This window comes from Lepisosteus platostomus, chromosome 1 (assembly GCF_059453375.1).
Source record: "Lepisosteus platostomus isolate fLepPlt1 chromosome 1, fLepPlt1.hap1, whole genome shotgun sequence".
Lineage (NCBI taxonomy): Eukaryota > Metazoa > Chordata > Actinopteri > Semionotiformes > Lepisosteidae > Lepisosteus > Lepisosteus platostomus.
In genome coordinates this window covers 75227807-75240327 of record NC_142611.1, presented here as the reverse complement: position 1 = coordinate 75240327, position 12521 = coordinate 75227807, and positions in this window count along the sequence as shown.

The window sequence follows — 12521 nt, the reverse complement described above, 5'->3', positions numbered from 1 at the left end:
CCAAAACGTAGTCGGTGGAATCAAAAGTTGTCATGGTGCATTATTGAATCTCATTTAATTGCAAGAGGCTTGATCAATGCTCATGATTGTTACCCACTCCTAATTTTAGGACTGGGGAACATGTCAAAATTCAATGCCCAGATAAGTTCAGATATAGATCGCAGAAATGCTGAGTTGACACCCCAGGAAATGTTTTAAGCTCAGCTCTGGATTTTGGGGCCCAAGTTAGGTTTAGGATGAGTGATTTGTTTCTCCTATCTGAATTTTTTTTTCAGAAACTCTCTGGGGCCTGGATGGTGTGGTGCACCACGCCTTAATTAAAATTTGTAACCAAGCATTATTGAATCTCATTCACTTGCAAGAGTTTTTATCAATAGTTGTGATTTTTTCAGTCTCATACTCATTTTCTCATTTTTGGTTTTGGGAACATGTCAATTTCTGATGCCTAGAGAAATTCAGATATAGATAGAGAACATTTGACCAGAAACAGAGAAAGACGAGGATAGGGTGCAGAGTAGAATGTGCGAGAGTGAAGGTGGGGGGGGAATGCCCTTAGGACAGCTGCCACTTACTCAGATTTTCATGCTGGCTGACATTAGGAGACCTGAAAGAAAACGGGGATGTCATGAAGGGTATAGAGCATCTGGTTTTGGGGAGCACCGAAGTTGAATATGCGAAAGCAAATAAGGTCCTGGATGAATTCTCAAAGGTCGCAGCAATGCTGAATGAGAGGTTTATATCCATCTCCGACAGAGTGAAATGCTGATGAAGAGGAAATACTCAGAATGAGAGAGATGTGTGATAGGAAATCTCATGGAATGGAAGTTTGCAATATTAGAAATTAACTTTCCTGCAGAATTTCTTTTTCTTTTATAAACTCCATGAATCATCATCAAAATTGTAAAATATTTAAATACCAAAATATTTTGCAATTTTATTACATTCTGTAAAGTAAACTGTACTGTACCTCTCTTTGCTTACCATTTATTTTTATGTAGGTAGCTGCCTTAGCATGTATAGGCTGCAAAGGAACAAGTAAAGGTTTATTCCATGTTATAAAGAGAAGAAAAGAGACACAACGTTTCACTCCCGAAGAAGTGAACGCAGCTGAAACGTTGTCATTTCTTTTTATGTAATTCAGTTGTACATAATGTACATACCTTTTCTTACTGTGTTTATATGTATCTACTGTTAACAGATTTTTCTTTCTTGTTTTCAACAAGAAAGAATGTGAGGATTATAAACGTTCGTGTTTTTGTTCCTTGCCTTCAACATCCTGTTTAGTGATGATGACTTCCAAATAAAAGATCTCGAGTTCAGATGCTGTCAAGTTCTACCAGACCTTGATTCTTTACACTTGTCTATTAACTTGTTTTAACACAAGAGAATCTGCACACAATGCTTTTTTCACCAGAGAAAATTGTGCTTGAAGATTGAAGTATATTTTGCTTAAATTACGATTCTCTTAATAAATATCACTGTGTTGGATGGGAATTGTAATTTATCTTGATGGTAGTTGACTTCTTCCGTAAGGACAGATAGACTTTGGAGAAACAATTTGAATTTGTTTTAAGCTTCAGCTGTTTGATTTGTTTTATTCCTATGTATGAAATATGATCTATGTAGAAGAAAAATAATTTGTTTTGTTTCCATATGTATTCCTTTTATAGAATTTATACAAGTTATTAGATTAATTACATACACCTCATGTCACATATATAAATATAGGCTTCTAAACCATGTTAGTTACTAAGTAACCACATAGAACAGGTGTGTTAATTGTGTTTAGAACTGCAAAAATAAATATTAACATTGAAATTTTGTCGCAAAACAAATGGCCCAGGTCCTATTACTTTTTATTGTATACTGTCTTTTACAGACATGTCTTGGTTTAAACCAAAAATAAGAATCTCTAAAGTTCAGATTTCAAGTTTTAAACTTCAAAATATTTATGTGCAAATACAAATCGAATAGATTGAAAGTAGAAGTACACTCTACTAAATATTTTAATTCCCAGTATTTCCTGATAATTTTCTTGTACACATGGAAATGAAGAAAGCAAATCATTATGACCAGTGAAAGCAAAGGTTTAGTAATTTATGCAAACAATTTCAGCACTCCTCATAGAAAACATCTTTCATGTTACAGACTGGGTTGGGCACAGCTGCATTCAAATGGAAATGTACATGCTTGGAAATCTTAAAACTGGAAATGAAATGAATGAAAATGTGGATGCTTTAGTTGCATCCAATTACTAAAAATGCAGACTGATGTAGATTTTACAAGTACAAATGTATTTGATAAGCAAATTATTCTGTAAAATATATACATCATACTCTCTTACCATTAGCTGCAAAGGAAACACTTAATCAAAACAAGGAAGCTTCTCTCAGTCATTTCAGTTGCTCAGTATTAAATCCAATTTTAATCATTCTGCTTACATTAATAAGATCAGTCTACCAATCCTTTATGAAGTGTCTTTTAATGGATAGCATTCCTAGCATCTACAGTAAAACTTGAAAGAGCATTATGATCAATAAAACTTTCCAGCAAAAAATTAAGAATAATGAGTCATGTTCTATTTGTGATTGGTCAAAACTTAATTAAGGTGGAGAAGAGGTGTGATTAGAATAGTAAGGTTTATGGGGTCACCTCACCAGACTAAGGACAATGACAACCTGTCTATAAGATTGGTCTATCTCATCCTGAATATAATCTTAGTAGTAACTGAGAAACAGAAATTAAAACAAAACCTTAAATGCTTAAGATTGACTATATTTCATTTAACCAGATTTTATATGATTCACATAGAAATCCCAGACATCTGCTTTCTTATAGATAACTGGACAAGGACAATGCATTTTACTTTCAATGATAGTGCCTTCAGACATCTTCAGGTCATCTTGTGTGCGCACATCCCTTAAATAAAAATATTTGTCTTTTGATCCTTCCATTAAAATAAAATATTTCCTCTCCCTCTACCACAAGCATCTAATATTTCAGTGGTTTAGTAAATATCTGATTAATATCTGAGGGTGTAAAGGAATTAGCATACAGTGTTTAGTATCAACTCACTTGGCTGAGGAAATGAGTGTCCTGGTTAAAGGTCGTTGCTCACACAACCACTCTCTTTTACTAGCAATGAAATGGGGAGGCTGATGGAAAAAAGGTAGAGGTGCTTAAAAAGATGCATTTCTGACAAGTATTTATATGTAGGACAGTGGAAATGCATTATTACAATTCTGTTTTACAACATTTTTTCAGAAGTTCAGTTAAATTCTGTTTCCAATGAAATGGGTTAACAACTATTAAGAGATGCTGTGCTTAACATTTTAGTGTAATAACACTGGCATTAACTCACTTGGCTGGGAACATGTCAGTCCTGGTGTCAGTCCTGGTGGAAAGCCAGAGCTGGCCCAACCCCCAAAGGGATCCCCAAAACACTGGTGCAGATTTGTAAAACATATGGAGGTATTGGAATTATTCAGTTTGGATACAAACGTTCTCAGAAACCAATTAGAGAATGTTCACCATATGCTATGGCCAACGCTGACCTGCAGAAGGCAGTGGTCGCAGAGCTGAAGGTTGAATTCACATGCAAGGATCTGAGCAGATAGCAAGTAGACATGCGATAGTGAAATAGGAAGCCCTGCACTGTGAATGGTGTAGTGGAAAAGCTCAGTCAGAAAAGGGAAAATCCAGTAGTCAAAGTTTTAAAACCAATCCTAACCCAGGATGTCAGAAGGAAGAACAATCCATGAAAACTCCAATAGAGATTACGAGAGTAAATAATAATAATAATTGCTTACGCTTATATAGCGCTTTTCTGGACACTCCACTCAAAGCGCTTTACAGGTAATGGGGACTCCACACCACCAATGTGCAGCATCCACCTGGATGATGCGACGGCAGCCATAGTGCGCCAGAACACTCACCACACATCAGCTATCAGTGGGAAAGAGAGCAGAGTAATGACGCCAATTCATAGAGGGGGATTATTAGGAGGCCATGAGTAAGGCCAATGGGAAATTCAGCTAGATGTCGGGGTTACGCCCCTACTCTTTTCGAGAAATGTCCTGGGATTTTTAATGACCACAGAGAGTCAGGACCTCGGTTTTACATCTCATCCGAAGGACAGCGCCTGTTTACAGTATAGCGTCCCCGTCACTATACTGGGGCATTAGGACCCACATGGACCGCAGGGTGAGCACCCCCTGCTGGCCCCACTAACATGTCTTCCACCTTAGTTTTTCCCAGGAGGTCTCTCATCCAGGTACTGACCAGCCTCACACCTGCTTAGCTTCAGTGGGTTGCCAGTTGTGAGTTGCAGGGTGATATGGCTGCTGGCTAAATGATGCAAGCATGAGATTAGTTCAATCATATAGATTATGATATGCAATGATTTGGAGTAATTTTGATGAAGAATAAAGTAAATAAGAAGCACATGTGATGCAGGTGGAACTCAGTGAACAGGACGCAGCACTGTTTTAGTCTTTGCTAAATCTACATTTTGCATAGTCTAATGCAAGTGCTACTGTAAGTATACAATTGAGCTGATTTTTTACCAGGAGTGCATATAATTTGATTGTGTGTATAACTACCTTCAACAATTTTAAATTATGAGAACATAAGCAAACAGGAAAGGATGCAAATGAGAGGAGTCCATCTTACTGATTTGTACGTTTAGTAGCTAAAAAGAATTTACTATTCAATCTTGGTATTTCTTGAGGGAGCCCAGACTTTGAGCCTCAGTCACTAGGCTGCAATCAGGAAAAATAGTATAGATATTAATTCCCTTTGTGTAAAGTATATCTGTTCTTCATCCTAAATAATTACATTTTTGTTTCAAGTCTTGACCCTGTATCATTGTTTTACTAGTAAGTCTAAAATACTCCCCTGAGATGAACACTGTTCCGAATGTTATGTATTTGGATTGAATCTTCTCTCAGTCTCCTTTGTTCTAGACTAAAGAGTTTTAATTCCTTTCATCTTTGTATGACAGTCCCCTGAGACAAAGACTTATTTTGCAGCTTCTTCTTTGAACTCTTCACTCTATGACTATAATACAAATTTGGTGGTATGGAAACCAAAACTGAGCACATTATGCTAAAGGAAAAATATGCCAAATAATACATCATAAAGTTTGAGAGTATTCTCCCTTGTTCTCCTTTGTATTAAATGTACTTGTGTGAACCAAAATCATTCAAATCACTTGCTGACTTTCACTTTCTGTTTGGCTTTAATTAATTTATTTTGGGATTTTAAAATAAAGAGCTTCAACATTTGGAATGTGAAAAGTAGAAAAGAAACGCAACATTTTGGCTGTGGAGCCTTCTTCAGGTTGTGTTTCTTTTCTTCTCTTTTCAGCATGGAATAACCCTTTACTTGTTCCTTTGCAGCCTAAGCATGCTAACACAGATACCTACAGTACTTGAACTACTTCAGCCTGCACGTTCTTCTGGTTTGTTATGCTAAAGTCATCTGAATATTTAAAGGCAAGGTAAACCCTGCATGGTATTTTAAATACAATATTTCGGATGGATTTTAAATCGTGTGTTTTGCGTTGTGTTCATTGTGTTTTACAATAAATTATTAACTTCAGAGTAACTCGTAAAACTACTGAACAATCTAAAAGCAGGCATACAAAATACTTGGAACTGTTACAAGCAACAAGTGAAAATGAGATCTTGCAGCTTTTCTTTAGCTAAAGACAAAGTCCTCATATGAGAGACCTTTGCAAACTAGCTGTCATTTAAATGGGAATTTGCTGACTCGCTAGACAGTGACGAGATTATCGCCATATTCAATTCCAAGCCCCGACGCCTGCATCTGGTCTAGAAGGCCAAAATCTCACAACAGAGGTAGGCGCTGATTGCTTTTTTGTGTGTGTCTGCCGTGGCACAGTAGCATTTGGCAGACTAGGTAATTCTTGCTTAACCTGTGTGTGTAGGAGAGAGAGACAGTATGATCTAATTACGATGCTGATCTAAAGTACTTGAATTTGCCTTGATATCAGATGATAGCAAGATACAAGTGCAGAAATATTTTAATCTAATTAAGAATTAATAGAGAGATAAATCTGAAATGTAAAAAAGTTTACCAACACTATATTTTTCATTTTTGAAGCCCAAAGTCCATTTATATATTGCAAATAAAGAAGAATCCAATCTGGAAACTTGAGGTATACCATCTAAGGCAGCAAATGTGACAAATAATAAAAAGGAAGTAATGCACATTGATTCTTTTACAAAATTTCATCCAACAACAGTGTTAGTTCTTAAATGGACACATTTAAGAACATTTTGGTCAACTACACAAAAGCCAGTTTTCACATTACGTAATACTTAATTAAGTAAAGTGTGGGAGTTGTGCCACAGTCCATAGCCATCAATAAATCATTGACAATGTTAACACAGTCTGTGTGCTACGTTAGAGCTCACAGCTAACAGAGTTTAAATACATCATTACTACAAACATAATGTTGCCCCTGAAAGTCCATGACACACTCCAGTTTAGTCATAAAAGGCAGCTTGGAAATCGATTTGGAAAAATGACAGCCTCATAGGAGAAAAAGGCACCAGTCCAAAAACTTACCTAACTCTTGATAATTTTGATAAAAAGGATTAATTTCTGAAAAAAATAGGGGGTGAAGGTTATAACTTCTGTTTCTAATTTTCACTATTTCCTTCAAATCAGATTAAACTTGATTTCAAATTATATTACCTTTCTCAGACTGGAGGGGCTAACTTACTATTATATTTTTAATTAGATAAAATTAAAGTAAAGAGGTTATTTTTCTGTACAAATTTGACCATATATTAAAATAGAGATATAAATGGTCTGTTATTCTCTTTTAATTGAGGATAATTAGGACTGTAGAAATGGGGTTGAACCACCAGAGGGCAGTACTGCAACAGTCCCATGGATAAACATGGCTGCACCTTGGGATGCCAGCTCACTTTGGAGTCAGAGTTTGCAGAACAAGACCTTAGAGTCACTCAGGAAAGTAAGCTTGCTAGTTTTCAGGATGAGATAATTTGGTGAAAATTATATAAACAGTTACGAAATATAAAGGTGAAGTAAATGTAAGGTTAAGCATTTTCCTTTTTTAGGAGCAACCTTAGTCGTTTCCGTGTCGGCTCTCTGGTAAGAACGAAGATGGGTAAAGGATGAATCTGGCCAGACAGACCAGGTGAGGATCTTCCACTGCCACGATGGTTCTGACGTGGAGTTCGTTGTGCAGATAATAATTATCCACTCCATTCAAAGTGCTTTACAGGTAATGGGGACTCCCATTCACCACCACCAATGTGCAGCATCCACCTGGATAGAAGATAGAAGGGAGAGTACAGGGCAGGAAAGGGGTTGTAATATCAGGCTGGTTCCCTGTGCCAGCAGCATATCACTCTGCAACTCACAACTGGCAACCCACTGAAGCTAAGCAGGTGTGAGCCTGGTCAGTTCCTTAGGAGGCTGCTGCTGGAAGAGGTGTTAGTGGGACCAGCAGGGGGTGCTCACCCCGTGGTCCATGTGGGTCCTAATGCCCCAGTATAGTGACGGGGACACTATACTGTAAACAGGCACCGTCCTTCGGATGAGACGTAAAACCGAGGTCCTGACTCTCTGTGGTCATTAAAAATCTCAGGGCGTTTCTCGAAAAAAAGAGTAGGGGTGTAACCCCGGCGTCCTGGCCAAATTCCCCATTGGCCCTTACCAATCATGGCCTCCTAATAATCCCCATCTATGAATTGGCTTCATTACTCTGCTCTCCTCCCCACTGATAGCTGATGTGTGGTGAGCGTTCTGGCGCACTATGGCTGCCGTCGTATTATCCAGGTGGATGCTGCACATTGGTGGTGGTGGAGGGGAGTCCCCATTACCTGTAAAGCTCTTTGAGTGGAGTGTCCAGAAAAGCGCTATATAAATGTAAGCAATTATTATTATTATTAATTAATTTAATCTCCCCTATTCAGGTGGGTTTAATGTGCAAATCTCCTTGTTACGCTGCCATCAAGGGGGATCTATAACAACTAATTCAATGCTACTGAAAGAAGGCCATTTTTTTCAGTTTCAGCTGGAATTTTGTGTTGCTTCCTTTAGTATATTATCACTGTTTTTTTTTTTTACTGTTTTAAGTATTTATATCCTCTGCAAAGTATATATTGACGGTGGAAAAACAAAGCACCCCAAGCCAAAAGCAAAGTGACTTAAAGACAGGATTTTTACTATGAACTGGATAGTAGTGACAGTTTTTATTTAATAAGCTCCTATACTTTCAAATATTGAAAGTTAACCTACAAATTAGATAAGCATTGCCATAAATATTGAATACAATTGTCAAACCTACAGTCAAGTAAATAATGAAATTTTGCTATTTGAAGGACATGCCAACAAATAAACCAAGATGTCTGATGTTTACATAACTGTATCTGAATGAATGAGAAATTTTTATCATAAAAATCAGTTCAAAAATGCAATTCCTCCAGTAAAAGGATTAGTAATAGCAAACACTTCAGCTTGTCTGTGTTAAAACGAAAATAATGCAGCAATCAGCTCTACGTATTTATATTATTATTATTACTACGTATTTGTTTCAATGGGAAGAATATGACAAGCAAAGTGGGATGGAAAAGCAATGTACCAAACATTGGAAATAATGAGTTTTTAGATAAATGTAAATTGAAATTTAATGAGCTACCCCACAAACAGTACAGTGTTAGCAGCCCAAAATGTTCAGACTAAAGTAACAAAACCAATAACAATTAGAAATATTTTAAAAATCAAATCCTTGAATCTTGGAGTGAATCCAGATGTTAACCAAAGTAGATGGAAGTATCTTTAAAGAATCCCTTCTTTTCTATAAGCTTATTGGATGAGCTTGACTTAATTTACTTTTTATGGTGAAATGTGTGCTATTAATAAAAGCCATTCATTTTAATAATCTCTAGAACTGTCACAAAAGAAATAATGTTTTAAATAATGTTTGAACATTACTATGGGATGTGAATTAATAAGATTCATTCTCTCCATTCTCTTTTCAATTCCATCTGCATAATATCATAAGAACATAAGAAAGGTAACAAGAGCAGATCATTCAACTCATCTAGGACATTTGGAAATTTACCCCTCTTTAACCTCCTTAACTGCTTAAACGTTACACATTAGTCACTATACAAAGCACAAAGTATTTGTTAAATTAAGTTTCAAATAAAAAAAAATAAAATTTCCTTCAAAAACTGATGCTAGGTCTGTATCTGGACAAAAATGACTATGCAGCAGGGATATTTGTTTTTATTGTACTTTCACATTTTTACACAAGACCTGTTTATTAAGAAGTATTACCAAATTTTGCAGTGTTCAATTTTCATCACCACATTGCAAAAAATATTGCTGCTCAGAAACCAGTCAAGATAAAAAGAACAAGATATATTCCCAAACTTATTAGTGCATCTGCATTGAGTGTCCAAAATCATAAATGTCATCACCAAACTCAAGGTCAAACCATAGGACTTCTTAAGAATAAAAAATGAAACATGGACACAAATGGAAATTGCTTTGGAAGTACATTTAAAAGAGTATGTGGGAGTATGAGATAAGCTACTATATCATATTGAAGCTTATACCCTGGCTTCTTTCAAGAAAGGACTGGATGAGATCTGATCAATTATCTACCATCTGTGAAACAGTTAAGAAGGGCCATATTGCCTCCCCTTCATTGTAATCTTACTTCTTATGTACTAATAATACAGTAATTAATTAGCATTAACTGGGTAGCCTTTTTAATGGAATCTCTCAATAGTTCCGCAGGTTATTTTATATAATGTTTATTTACAGGATATTTCAATAAAAAAGAATGACGAAAAAAACAAATAGTAGAGATTTATCAAATACTATTCAGCAATACCAAAACACCAAAAGAGTTTAATTTTCAATAGTTCATTAAATCCTTGAATCAGACACAAATTTATGTTATGCCAGGTTGGCTCAGACTTAGAACACAAAGAGATAAAAAGCCAGTTTATGAAGGAAATAAAAACATTTAGGAGTAAGTCCAATATTTTAAAAGAGCCACAGTCTATTTCTGTTTCTAGATTGAATCCCATTCCAAAAAAAGTGTTCTTGCTCTTCCAATTTGCCCATGGCTCTGATGTTCATGTTTTCATAAAAGAAGATCATCCATCAATTTTGATTGAATGCTTGCTATAAACTGACTATATGTTTCAAAGTACCTGTTTGCTCCCCCTGAGGTTAGGTATTCCAAGTGTGTGTTTCCCTAAGAGGTTTAATAGAGCCTAATGAATGCAGACTTTGTCTACATCACTAGTGGAATTCTACTTCATTCAGTACTGCTGTTATCTCCAGATAGCTTCTATTTAAGAACAAATAATAGGATCCCATGTGCTACTCTTCACTCTTAAATGAACTACAACACATAGTGTACAGTAATAAAGTCAGCAGATGCTAGGTGTAATAGCATGGAGTTAAGAAAAAAATGGCTGTGAAAATCTCTTAATCCAAGCCTGTTACCACTGATTTCTGATTGAAAAGTTGCCCTTTATTTTTACTGTATGTGCCCTAAACTTTTCATGGAAGGACAAAGCATGTTATTTCTTCCTCTTTCATGTAATTTTTGACACTAAACTAAATAAGAGTGTGTACTTTTATACCCTATAGAAGTTTTTTTTTTGTTGTTGATTCCCCTGTAAATAATATTTAAATTGTAGTCAATACCAGACATTTTAATACATTGTTAGACAGAAAACTCTGAAGGGTGCATAAAGATTGGTGATACAGTAGGATTTAAGCAGAAAGTTAGAAAACTAAATTAAAAAAAAATCTTAGATCAACATCTGTACAGTGAAACAATGTGTGAGATAAGCCATGACTGATGTTTTTGAGAAGTTTACTTGTTTACTAACCAGTGAATACTAAACTGTTTAAAAAATCTTCTGCTTGTGGCACGTGCAAAACTCCCCAACGGGTGTGGCAGCTGGTTCCAAACATGTTTGAAAACTGGGTTTCAAACATATGGATCTTGGGTAATCTGTGATCACAGAATTCAGTTCCCTATATGAAAATGTTCACCGATTAAATGTTCCTGGATGAGTCTGTCAATAAAGCCAATCATTCTACAAAACACACGCTGCATTTGCCTCATATTGCTATTTAAGTCCATTTATTAAATATCCCTTTAACTCAGCCAAAGGTTCCAGAAAAAAGGGGATTAAGTATTCACTGTTTGATGTATGTGATATTATTTTTTACACTAAGAATATACAGTAGTAACTTTAAAAAGTATGAAAAGTACATTAAACAATAGAGTATGTGAAGAATACTGAAATAAAACTTTTACTTAAATGACAAAAATATATGAGAGATAGAAAAAATGTAAAACTACATCAGACAATGTAAGTTTACAAGATAAAAAAAAAACTGTACAAGGAAGATTACTTTTAACTTTTATACCAGGCAGTAGTGAGAGTAGCTACAGTACTGAATGTGTACTTTTAAAACCATATCTTTACATCTAAATTGACAAAGTAAAAATGGAAAATCTTATGCTCATATAATACTTTGCTACAGCAACTAAAGATTTGATTACTTCTAACAGCCTACATACTTTTCACCAAACTTGTGGTTTGATTTGCTCCCGAGGAGGGGGAAAACAGAGAAATAAAAAAACAGTAGAAGAAAAACTGCTTATTTTAAACTCATTGTACTGGTTTGGATCGGGGCTTGTTTGAAGGTTTATTGTAACTTAACAAACGTTCTACTACTTGTCTGAATTAAAGCACAAATGTAAAGGTGATACTTCTCTCCCTAAAATCATCTCAAAATGAGCTGTGGAAAAAACGTATCAGCATGTATATTATCATTAATAAAAGCTTGTGTAAAACGTGGGCAAAAATAACTAAATTACATAACTTAACTAGCTTTTACATTTTATTGGTGAAAGATTGCAATGCTATAAACAGTAAAAGGCAGTTACATAAATACAAATACAAAAACACAAAAGATGGAACCCTGTACGGTGTGTTATTAATTTACAATACAAAACATTGAGTTAGCCCTTCAAGATAATAAAAAACACAGTATCGAATAAATGTTAGGAATGCAAAGCAGAACTGCAATCATACAGTCAAGTGAAAGAGGAAAGCTTGTGTGTTATCACTTGTTATGAAAAATGAGCTATCAATACAATTTAACAAATTACATTCATGAAAAATAAGAAAACAGTATTTATGCCTGCAAGTGAATATAAATACTGTAGCTTTATTGGGCATTCACACACATGAGTACAGTCATCATTATTCCTTTATTTATAGAAAATGAAAATTGCTTGCTTCTGCTATTTTTGATTGATTTGAGAATTCCATTCAATGAACTATCCAAATTGTTTCAATGATCTGCATAATTATGGCAATATGATTTTTTTTCAGCTGGTATATAATAAATACCCTTTTGATGTATTTTCTTATACTGAGTTAAAGGAACCCTTCTTGGAAGCCAATTAACTACTT